The following is a 10,979-nucleotide window of genomic DNA, read 5'->3' as shown; positions in this document are numbered from 1 at the left end:
ATCTTGTTTCCCCGATGGTCATTGCCACATAAGAAAGTACTTCCTCTGTGGGCTTTGCCCACCCCCTTCCCTTGACAGAGACCTCTGGGCCTAGTTAAATGTATAAACTGCATTGCAGGAGTGAAGCGGTTTCCATTAAGAACTGGGATCTATGTCCTGGGATCCAGTTCTTCTCCCCGCTTTTAATACTGAAAGCTGCTTCCTATCCGAGAGTTGTCTGGGGACAGACACTGTGCAGCTGCGTGCAAACTTCTTTGAGAGTTTGATCTTGCAGGCGTCCCAGTGGCTGCTCTGCCTTGTCTGCTTCCTGGGGGTCTCTCAGTATCAAAGCCACCTGTGGCTCCATCTCACCTCCCTGAATAGGAGGTGCCATTTGTCAGGAGGCCTTGCCACCTTTGGCCCTTTCTTTCCAAAGAAAGAGCCCTGGCCTGGAGTTTGTGTCTCAGCTCTGTTGTGTGAGCTTAGGCAAGTCAGTTGACTTCTCTGAGCCTCAGTTTACTCCTCAGTAAACAAAAAGATTAGATGAGGCGCTCTTCAAAGTTCCTACCGTCTGTGTCCTTCCTCTGCATCCTACAGGGAGGGAGGAGCTGCCTCTGTTTGGTGGTGGGGACTCAGGCAGGATGGTTAGGGAGGGATAGGGGAACGAGATCATGGTGTACCTCCATGGCCACAGTGGAAACTTTGAACCTTGAGCTGTATGCGGTGAGTCCAGGATGCTGAGAAGATGCCGGGCTGTTGGGTAAGCAGAGCCCCTACGGGAAGCAAAGAGTGTTATTCAGCCCTGTGGAATGCTGAGGCAGGGCTGAGCTTGGGCAGGGTGGCTGAGAGAATTGTGGCTCTAGCTGTGGGCAGAAATTCATGGCCTTGAAGAATGGCTACTGTATATACCAGTGATAAATATTAGTCACTCTGGCAGCAGAACGAGTTTCCTGTGCTGCATTTTTGGCACTTCCAGAAAAGGGAAAGCCTTTCTCTCTGACGGGGCACAGGAGGGAGAAACAGGAATGTGTCTCTTACCCTGATGCCCTGGCTGGAGATCCCGTTGGGTTTTCAGGCTGCCTCAGGCAACACAGGGCCTGCTAATGCCTCCTGTTGCCCTAGGTCAGGCCAGGGCCCATCGTTGACATCTGTGCTGTGCTGTGTCTCCGGGCCTTGCTTGAGCATGTCCTGAATGGAAGCCTTCATCTGCGCTCATTTCCCTGCCCTCCCTGCCATCTGCACAGCCTCCTCCAGGTCTCCCCTTCCCAGTGAAAAGCACCACCATCCAGACCTCAGGAAGTGATCATTTTAGCCTCTTCTTCTCCCTCCCCATCCAGGACATCACCGAGCCCTGTCAGTTCTGCCCCCAGAATATCTAAGTCCATCCAATGCCCCATCTCCACTGCTGCTTCCTCACCCAAATCAGGGTGTTTCTGGCCCCATCTCCCTCCTACCTGGTCTCCCTGCCTGCACCCTCGTCTCCACTGGGCCCTTTCTACACCAGCAGCCAGCATGATCTCTAAGAAATGTACATCTGTCATCGGTCATATCTGCTGAAAATTGTTCAGGGCTTCCTGTTGCCTTGAGGATAAGGGTCTGAATCCCAAACAAGGGTTCACATCTCAACCTCTCAAGCCTACCCTGACCTTACGTTTCTTTCCTCAGGGCGTTTGCACATGCTATTCCTTCTGCCTGGAATGCTTGTCCCCATAGTTTTCAGCTGGTGAATGTGAGTCAGGTTTCCCCTTAAATGTCACCTGAGAGAGCCCTTCCTAATTCCCCCCTTCATCCTAACTATCCTCAGTACACTCTCTCATACAGATTGTTCTTTTCCTTCTGAGACCCTGCTCCAGCTTGTAGTTCTAAATCTGTGATTATTTACTGTCTGTGTTCCTCTTGAGGGCAGGGGCCATTTCTTTTGTTCTCTACTATGCTCAGGACGCAGAACCAAGGAGCTCAGTAAATATTTACAGGCATGCATCATACGTGGAGGACACTTATGCTGTGATGGCCCCACACCTGGCTTCCTTTGGGGTCTGTCTCCTGCTCTCCATTACCCGCGGAGTAGTCACTGAGCACTGGCTCTTCCTGGCTTCACTCTCTGGCATCAAAACTTATCAGTCCCACATTTCAGTCTTTTGCAAGGTGACACTTCATCTGATTACCTAATTCACACTAAGGTGTTAATGGTGCTAATGACATAGTATTTATTACCCCAGGGGACCCAGAACGGTGGCATCAAAACATATCGTTCCCCAGTGGTTTAAAACTCCTTGGTAGCTTTCCAGGGAGTCCAAGTAGAGTCCAGTCTCCTTAGCTGGGTTCACAGGGCCCCGTCTGCACGACTCGGCTTCTGTCGGCTTCCCTAGCCCTGACTTCCTAAGCCTTAGTCATCGCCCTCTCTCCCACCCAGGGCTCAGCACAGTACCTGGAACAGCCAAGCCCTCAATAAATGTTTACTGAGTGCATTAAAAAAAAAAAAAAGATTTTAATGAGTCATACTTAACTGAAGATTTTGGTATAGTCAGTCGTTGGGCCTTAGATGCCAAAGGAATGACAAATGGTGGGAATTTCAGGCACAGCGACTGTGATAGCCCCAAGGAAACCAAGAGAGAAGTATCTTTATCTGGGTGGAGGGGAGTGGGCCTTTCAGAGCCTCGAAATCTCCTCACCTGCTGCACCACTCCCGCCACATAAGCACCCTACCCTTCTTCCCAGGGTGAGGTTTATCAGCTCTGCTTTCTGATATGCCAGACGAGGGGAGAGCCTCAGTGCCATGCCTTCCTGCCCTCCTGATGCAGTCTGTGGTCACCTGCAGGCAGAGACAGATGAAGTCTGTCATTCGGCTGAGAGTAATTTCTGATAGGAGAGGGGCTTCCCCCGGCCCTTTCCGCCTCTCTGAGCCTTGCCAAGGTCACTTGGGTTGCCCAGCCTAAGTCACTGCCTGTCTCTGTGGTTATTGTGTGGACAAGGCCTCCCTCTGTTCCTCCACTTCCCCTCCCTGCCCCATACTCTTGCCCTCACCCACCCCAAAGCCTCGCCCTTCCCTTCCATAGGGATATGGCCTGAGAAAGGAGGAACCATTTGATTTTGGTTTAGTTTAGGAAAATCTTCCTTTTTGATTTGTTTTAGTGTTAGGTGCAGAGTGGTGACTATTGTTGAAAATGAGTGGGGGATTTTGGCTTCGTTTAGGTTTTGGAAGGGAGGATTCTCTGAGGCTTGAGGCTTCTGTGATACTGACTTCTGGTGTGGAAAGTCTTCCTCCCTCATCTAGGTGGCTGGGCCTTCAGGTTACTTCCCCAGCAGCCTCCCTGGATCTTCTCTCGTCTCCCCCCGCCCCTGCACCGTGCCCAGGTGATCTTTCTAAAGGATCTAGCACGTCCCTGGTTAGAACCCTTCTGTCCAGTGGTTCCTAGTGCTTCGGGGATAACTCGCCTTGTCCCTCGGTGTCTGCACAGTGTCCTCTATCTCCTCTCACTTGGCTTTGCCCTCAGGGGCTCCGGTAAGAAGCTTTCCAACCTGGCAGCTACAGACTCTGTGTAGTTGTATTATTGCTGTAAATGGGCAGGGATTATGCATTTATGGAGTGACCGATTTCAAGTACAACTGCTACCACGGGAGAGGTCTGTGAAAATCACTGGAATTGAAAATTATCATGCTTTGCCCAAAAAGGTTGAGAATCCTCATTCTGATGATACTAGAAGCCCGCTTTCCTCCCCACCCTGTGCCAAGCCATTTCTTGCCTCCTTGCTTTGCCCATACCAGCCTGGAATGTCCCAAGCCTATTTAACTTGCTTCCTCCAAAACGTAGTCCCACCTTGATCTCCAGGAAGCAGCCTTCAGATGCCCCCTCCTCCTGGCCACTGCACATGTGTCCCCCCAGCTGCTGAGGCACACGCCTAGGTCTGACACACACCATGATATGTTGAAAACATTGGTTTCTGGGTTATTCTTCTCACAGTCCCAGGCAGCGAGCCCTCAAGGACAGGGGCTCCATGGGACTGGTCTCTGGGTAGGAGGCCAGGACCCAGGTCACTAAGGGCGTGTCACTCATCTGGACCACAGCTCCCTGCCTTGTGGTGTGGGCTCTGTTCTCTGCACTGGACTCATTCTAAAACAGAGCATTTGGTCCTTGCATCCTGCCTTGTGGTTTATGACTTAGTAGATTGAAAATGACAGTTGTGCTCCATTTTCATTTGGAAAGAAAAAAAAGAGTGGAAAACCAGAGATTGCGCTGATCTGGAGGTAGAGAGAAAACTGTGGAGATCAAAGAATATATTATTTATTATGAATGTTACATAGATCAAGGCATGTTTGAAATAGGCTTAATTTTCCTCAAGTTGGCTTTTGTCTCACAATTGAGTTCTTGTTGACAAAGACCAGTTATTATTCATAGTTGTGTCTCTGGAGCCTAGCATGGTGCCTGATAAAGCGTGGTCACTTCACAAATACTTGTCGAATGAATGCATGGGATGAATATGCATTTGGGTATTTTTAATGCTTGATGATTAGAACATTCTCATGGCTTGTTAACTTGTAAGACATAATTTTCATTGTAAGTTCTTTGTGTGTGCACATGCTTTTTGTGTGGAATGCTTGCCATGCACTGAAAAATGCTTTGTGATAGCAGTTTTGAAAAATTGAGTCATTTTGCCCTGATTGAAGCTGGGTGACCTTGTGCAAGTCAATTTAACCCTCTGGGACTTGTGGCCCTCATCTGTAAAATGGGTAGAAGGTCAGAGTGGACCTCGTGGCTTGAGAGGCTAGTACCCTCACGCTGCATGTAACTGTCACATCCTCCTCTTTGGAGATTGGACACTGACCCTCTCCCCAAGGGTTCCTGCACAGAGCTGGAATTCTCTCTGGTGTATTTGACTGCATTCCAGTGGGTGGAATGCCTTGTTTCTCAGTAGCAATGATAAATGTTAATGTGGGGTTATGAAAGCAAGCCAAGAGCCATGGAATAATTAAAACACACACGCACACAAAGAAGGAAAAGCGAGAGGGGAAAACACGCTTAATGGACAAGGGATGAGTAAAACCCAATGGACTGAGAAAACCCCAGAGCTGAACTTCACATGACCCCGCGTGCTGCCTGCAGTTGCGACACCCCGTGCCCCTTGTGCCCCGCCGGCCTCTCAGTGATGTCAGCGGGCCATGGGCCCCACAGGAAGCAGGGACTGCCATCAGCCTGGTGGAGCGTGCCAGCCCGCTCCTCCTCCATGGCCCACTTCCCACCTACCTGGGTCTCCAGATAACATGAAGCCATAGCTCCCAGGCTCGTCAGCGGGGGAAACCAACTCAGTGCTTCCCAGAAAACAGAACCCCAGCCCGTTAGTGATGTCCACGCAGGCAAGAGATGACCAAGAAGAATGTTTGTCTTTTAGGAGTTCTCTGCCTGAAACCAGCAGGTTTCCTTTAGGGGTAGGGTGACTGTGCTTGCTGAATACCTCTAGGTCATCAGTGAATGAAATAATTCATTCTGTGCTTGAGTGTCTAAGACCCAGGGGGTTTAGGAATAAGTAAGATACTGGCTGTGCCCTTGGAGTTCTGTGCTGCTTAGGGGATACGACTCAAACTCACAGACATCCGTGGCTCAAATCAAGGCATATGGATGCAGTGACTCTTGGAACATTCAAGAGAGAATCACCACCTCTGCCGGTGGAGGAAAGACCAGGAACTGCCCACCTAGTTTTCCCATGACCCCAGCCTGTAGCGGGATATGTCAGAAGATTTGGACTTAGAGGAACTTGGGTTTGACAAAACAGAAGTGTATGTATATAAACAGAGAGAGATGGGAGTGATGGGGGATAGGACGCTGACAGTGCCTCGGTAGTCCCTCCGCCTAGGCGACAGCATTGACTTCATAGTGGTGTTGTGCAGTTTGAAGAAGATACAAGAGGGAAGAGGAGCGTTCCTTGCTGTGCAGATGCAAGTGCTCATTGTTACTTGTTCTGCCTCTCTGTGTCTGTGACATCCAGCCCTGTGTGGGCTGCCCCTGGTTGCAAAGTGGGCCTCCTGCCGTTGAACAGCTATGGTCCAGCGGGCAGGTACGCCACAGTCATGGAAGACTAGTTAAATCATTACATAATAGTTAGCTCTGTATGACCAATCTTTTCTTTAAAGAAATTCTTCCTTTTGGAATAATTATAGATACACAGAAAAACTGTATACAGGTAATACAGAAAGTTCCAGTGTACCCCTGACCCAGATGTCCGTAATGTTAACGTCTTACATTACCACGGTACACATGTCAAAACTAAGAAACAACATTGGTACATTACTAGTAACACAAGTCCGGACTTTATTCAATAAACCTTTTGAAAAATAACAGCTTTATTGGCATATAATTCATATACCATAAATCTACTCTTTTAAGGTATATGATTTAGTGGTTTTTAGTATATTAACAGAGTTGTGCAACCATCATCACTATCTAATTTTAGAACATTTTCAACACCACAAAAAGAAACCTCATACCCATTAACAGTCACTTCCTGCCCATCCCCCTTAACCCTGGCAACTTAGTCTACTTTCTGTTTCTCTGGATTTGCCTCTATTGGACATTTCATATAGGTGAAATCATACAATTTGTGGACTTTTGTGTTTGACTTCTTTCACTTAACACATTTTCAGAGTTCATCCATTTGTAGCATGTGTCAGTACTTCATTCCTTTTTATGGCCAAATGGTATTCCGGTGTATGGATATACCACATTTTGTTTGTCCTTTTTTCGGTTGATAGACATTTGAGTTGTTTTCACTTCTTGACTATTGTGAATAATGCTGCTATGAATATTTGTGTACAAGCTTTTTTTGTGGACATGTGTTTTCATTTATCTTGAGTAGATACTTAGAAGTGGAATTATGGGGTCATTCGGTAACTTTGTTTAACTTTTTGAGAAACTGCCAAATTGTTTTCTAAAGTGGTTGTACCATTTTAGAGTCTCACCAGCAATATATGAGGGTTCCAGTTCTCCCCATCCTTGTCAAGACTTGTTGTTGTCTCTGTTTTATTTTAGCCATTCTAGTGAATGTGAGGTGGTATCTCATTATAGTTTTGATTTGCATTTCCCTATTGGCTAATGATATTGATCATCTCTTCATGTGCTTTTTGGCCATTTGTGTTTTTTGTTTGTTTGTTTTTGAGATTGCGTCTCACTGGGACATCCAGGCTGGAGTGCAATGGTGCCATCTCGGTTCACTGCAACCTCTGCTTCCTGGGTTAAAGCGATTCTCCTGCCTCAGCCTCATGAGTTGCTGGGATTACAGGTGCATGCCACCACCCCCGGCTAATTTTTGTATTTTTAGTAGAGACAGGGTTTCACCATGATAGCCAGGCTGGTCTCAAACTCCTGACCTCAGATGATCCATCCGTCTCAGCCTCCCAAAATGTTGGGATTACAGGCATAGCCACTGCACCTGGCCTTCCATTTGTATATCTTGTTTGGAGGAACATCTACAAATCCTTTAGCCATTAATTTTATTATTATTTTTTTCTTTTTTGAGACGGAGTTTTGCTCTTGTTGCCCAGACTGGAGTGCAATGGTGCGATCTCAACTCACTGCAACCTCCGCTTCCTGACTTCAAGAAATTCTCCTGCCTTAGTCTCCCACGTAGCTGGGATTACAGGCGCCTGCCACCACTGCTGGCTAATTTTTTGTATTTTTTTTTTTTAAGTATAGATGAGGTTTCAGGCTGGTCTTGAACTCCTGACCTCAGGTGATCCACGTGCCTTGGCCTCCCAAAGTGCTGGGATGACAGGCATAAGCCACCACCCCCACCTAGCCATTTCTAATTGGGTTGTCTTTCTGCCGTTGAATTATAAGAGTTCCTTATATATTCTGGATACAAGTTCCTTTATCAGATACATGGTTTGCAAATATTTTCTTCCATTTTATTTCTTTCAGTTCTGTGGGTTGTATTTTCACTCTCTTGATGGTGTCTTTTGAAGCACAGAAATTTTTAATTCTAATGAAGCTAAATTTGTTTTACTTTTGCCACTTTTGCTTTTTGTGTTGTATCTAAGAAACCGTTGTTTAATCCAAGGTCACAAAAATTTACTCCCTTGCATTCTTCTAAGAGTTTTATAATTTTAGCTCTTATATTTAGGTCTTTGATCCATCTTGACCTAATTTTTGTATAAGATGTGAGGTAGGGGTCCAGCTTCATCCTTTTGCATGTGAATATCCAGATGTCCACGCACTGTTTGTTGAGAAGAATGTGCTTTCCCCAGTGAGTTGTCTTGGCACCCTTGTAGAAAATCATTTGACCATAAATGTAAGGGTTTCTTTCTGGACTGTTAAGATTCTCTTCTATTGATCCATACATCTATCCTCATGGTAGTCTTGACTACTATAGCTTTGTAGTATTAATCAACTTTTAAAATATATTTTTCTTTTTTTTTTTTGAGATGGAGTCTTGCTCTGTCACCCAGGCTGGAGTGCAGTGGCGCGATCTTGGCCCACTGCAAGTTCTGCCTCCCGGGTTCACGCCATTCTCCTGCCTCAGCCTCCCGAGTAGCTGGGACTACAGGCGCCTGCCACCATGCCTGGCTAGCTTTTTTTTGTATTTTTAGTAGAGACGGGGTTTCACTGTGTTAGCCAGGATGGTCTCGATCTCCTGACCTAGTGATCCGCCTGTCTCGGCCTCCCAAAGTGCTGGGATTACAGGCATGAGCTACTGCGACCGGCCTTAAAATATATTTTTCAAAATCTGCATTGTTCAAAAAAAGAATCTGTGGTAACTCTCAGAAATCCAGTAATTACAAGAGTAAATCCAGTAAATACAAATAAAGATAGACAAGGAAACTAGGGGAGAAGACAAGAAAATCAACAGGAAAATAAGATAACATCAGAGTTAATGTTAGCACACAGTATTATGTGTTGTAAAGTTTTGTGAGATTGTTGGAAGTAGTCTGCAAATTTGGCTTTGAGCTTTCTAGCAGCCCAAGGGTAAAATGGAAATGCGATTAATGACAAGATTAACATAGATGTCTGAAAGATTTTTTTAAAAAATGTCCCTGCCTCCAGTATTTTCAGGGACTGAAAATAAGCATATTTCTCCCATAGACCCTAGGAACCTGAGCTTCTCGCGCACAGGATTGGTTCTTTTGTGTTAGTTCTTTCCCTTTGGACCAATAGCTCTTCGAGGACAGTAACTGTCTTATTTCCCTCACATCTCCCTGCAGTGTTTAGGACAGAGCATGGGAGATGCTTACAAAATCTTGACTGAATTCTTTTTAAAATTGGGAATGTTTATTACATCCTTTGGCAGCATTTCTGCCACCAGGTTGAGGTTAGTTGGGACCAATTTGGTGGTGGAGAAGTGGCAGGGGCTGCCCTCCTGGCTGCATTTTAGAAGTGTTTTCTTGCATCATGCTTCCTGAGCGCTGGCTAAGCAGTGGAAACATCGGGCCGTTGGGGTCGTGTGCCCTTGTCCTGAGAGATGGCGGTCACTTTGGAGTGAAGGTAAGCGGCATTGCTTCACTCGTGTGGAACCCACCCACCTTCCCACTTCCTCAGCGCTGGAGGGTCCTCTCTCTCGCTCATGCCCTCTGACGTGCCTTTGAGACTGCCTGCCCAATGGAACTATCCAGTATGTGTGAGGGGGGACCTGGCTAAAACTGAACAGCTTCTCATGGAATTGGGCCCCTCATCACCTACGGTTGTGTGTAGCACAGAGATGGCCACTCTGCAAAGAGGCCTAGCTCCCTCACTGGGGGCAAGGAACAAGCCACCTTCAACTGATTACATGTCATAGTGGGTGGCCCTCTTTGTCCCACACCCAATGAAGGGCTTTACCATTTTTCAGTAGCATCCTTTCTTAAGAGAAACAAAAAATAGATTTGAATACCAACCTTTAAAGGGGTAGTTGTCGTTACTTCACAGTTGACAGATGGGGAAATGGAGGCTCAGGGTGCGTTACCTGCCTGCTGTAAGTCATATGATGAGTGGGGTGCGAAGACCTGACTCCAACCCAGAGAATCTTGACTTTGACTTCATCCTCCCCTCTTTCCACCTGCCAGCACCCAGTCTTTCTCTACATTTAGGGGACTTGAGAGGCCATTCTTTCTATTTTGGGTACCTTCAAACAGGTAAGCACAGTTTTCTTGGAAGTTACCTCTGCCTCCATGTGGGAGACTATCAACAAACAGCTCCGTCTTACCCCCGCAAAAGCACTCTCTGCACGGTCACCCCGGTGCCAGGAGCAGCCTTGTAATATGCCACACATCTTGTACTGCCTGTGGCTTTTCACACCTCCTGTCTCAAATATTGGAGCTTTTTTGGCTACAGCCCTGTGAGGAAGGCAGTGTGGGTGCTGTTGACCCTATCTTACCCACATGGGCACTGCATCGTCTAGGGTCGCCCTGTTGGTTGGGATCTGGAGTAAGCCCAGAGGCCAGGATTCTGACTTCTGGTCCAGTGCTCTGCCCTAGCCCTGGAGCAAATGTGTATCAAGTTGCACTGACAATCTTTGAATTCCTGGAACTCATGCCATGAGCATTTCCAGGAGCACCTTAGCGCTTCATTACAAAGATGATGAGACCGTAGGAAAGTCTTCTTTTTTTCCCACGGAAGTAGAATGTCACCCACACCCGCAGATTTTGTTGTGTCCCTTCAGCATGAGCTGTGTTCTCAGAACAGAACAGGTAGAATACAGTCAAAATGCAAACAGAATGGCTTCCCCCCACAATCTGCTTTGATGGAAATGTGATGCCAAACAAACAGAAAAGTTGTTTTGGCTCCATCTCTGAGGTCATTTAGTTGCTATTTCCATCTACTTGGAATCCACATCTGCTGTGTGCTCAGAGCTGTGCTGGTTGCCAAAGAATCCAACAAGAAAAAGGCATGGCCCCTGTTGGGGTGCTTAGTCCTATCTCGCAGTGCCCCAAGCCCAGGTGAGAGACGTATGCCCTCTGGGCCGTGATTTCCTCATCAGTAAAGCAAGGAAGATAATGTCTGGTTAACCACCCTCCTGGAGTCATGGCAAGGCTGGTAC

General features: G+C 47.0%; 1 protein-coding gene across 3 annotated transcripts in view; it reads left to right on the top strand.

Moving 5' to 3' along the window:
• The window catches only part of SMAD3 (SMAD family member 3), a 130,212-nt gene that overhangs the window by 39,013 nt on the left and 80,220 nt on the right, over window positions 1-10,979 (top strand). The window lies entirely within an intron of this gene.

This window comes from Papio anubis, chromosome 7 (genome assembly GCF_008728515.1).
Source record: "Papio anubis isolate 15944 chromosome 7, Panubis1.0, whole genome shotgun sequence".
Lineage (NCBI taxonomy): Eukaryota > Metazoa > Chordata > Mammalia > Primates > Cercopithecidae > Papio > Papio anubis.
This window is presented reverse-complemented; position numbering and strand designations above follow the sequence as displayed.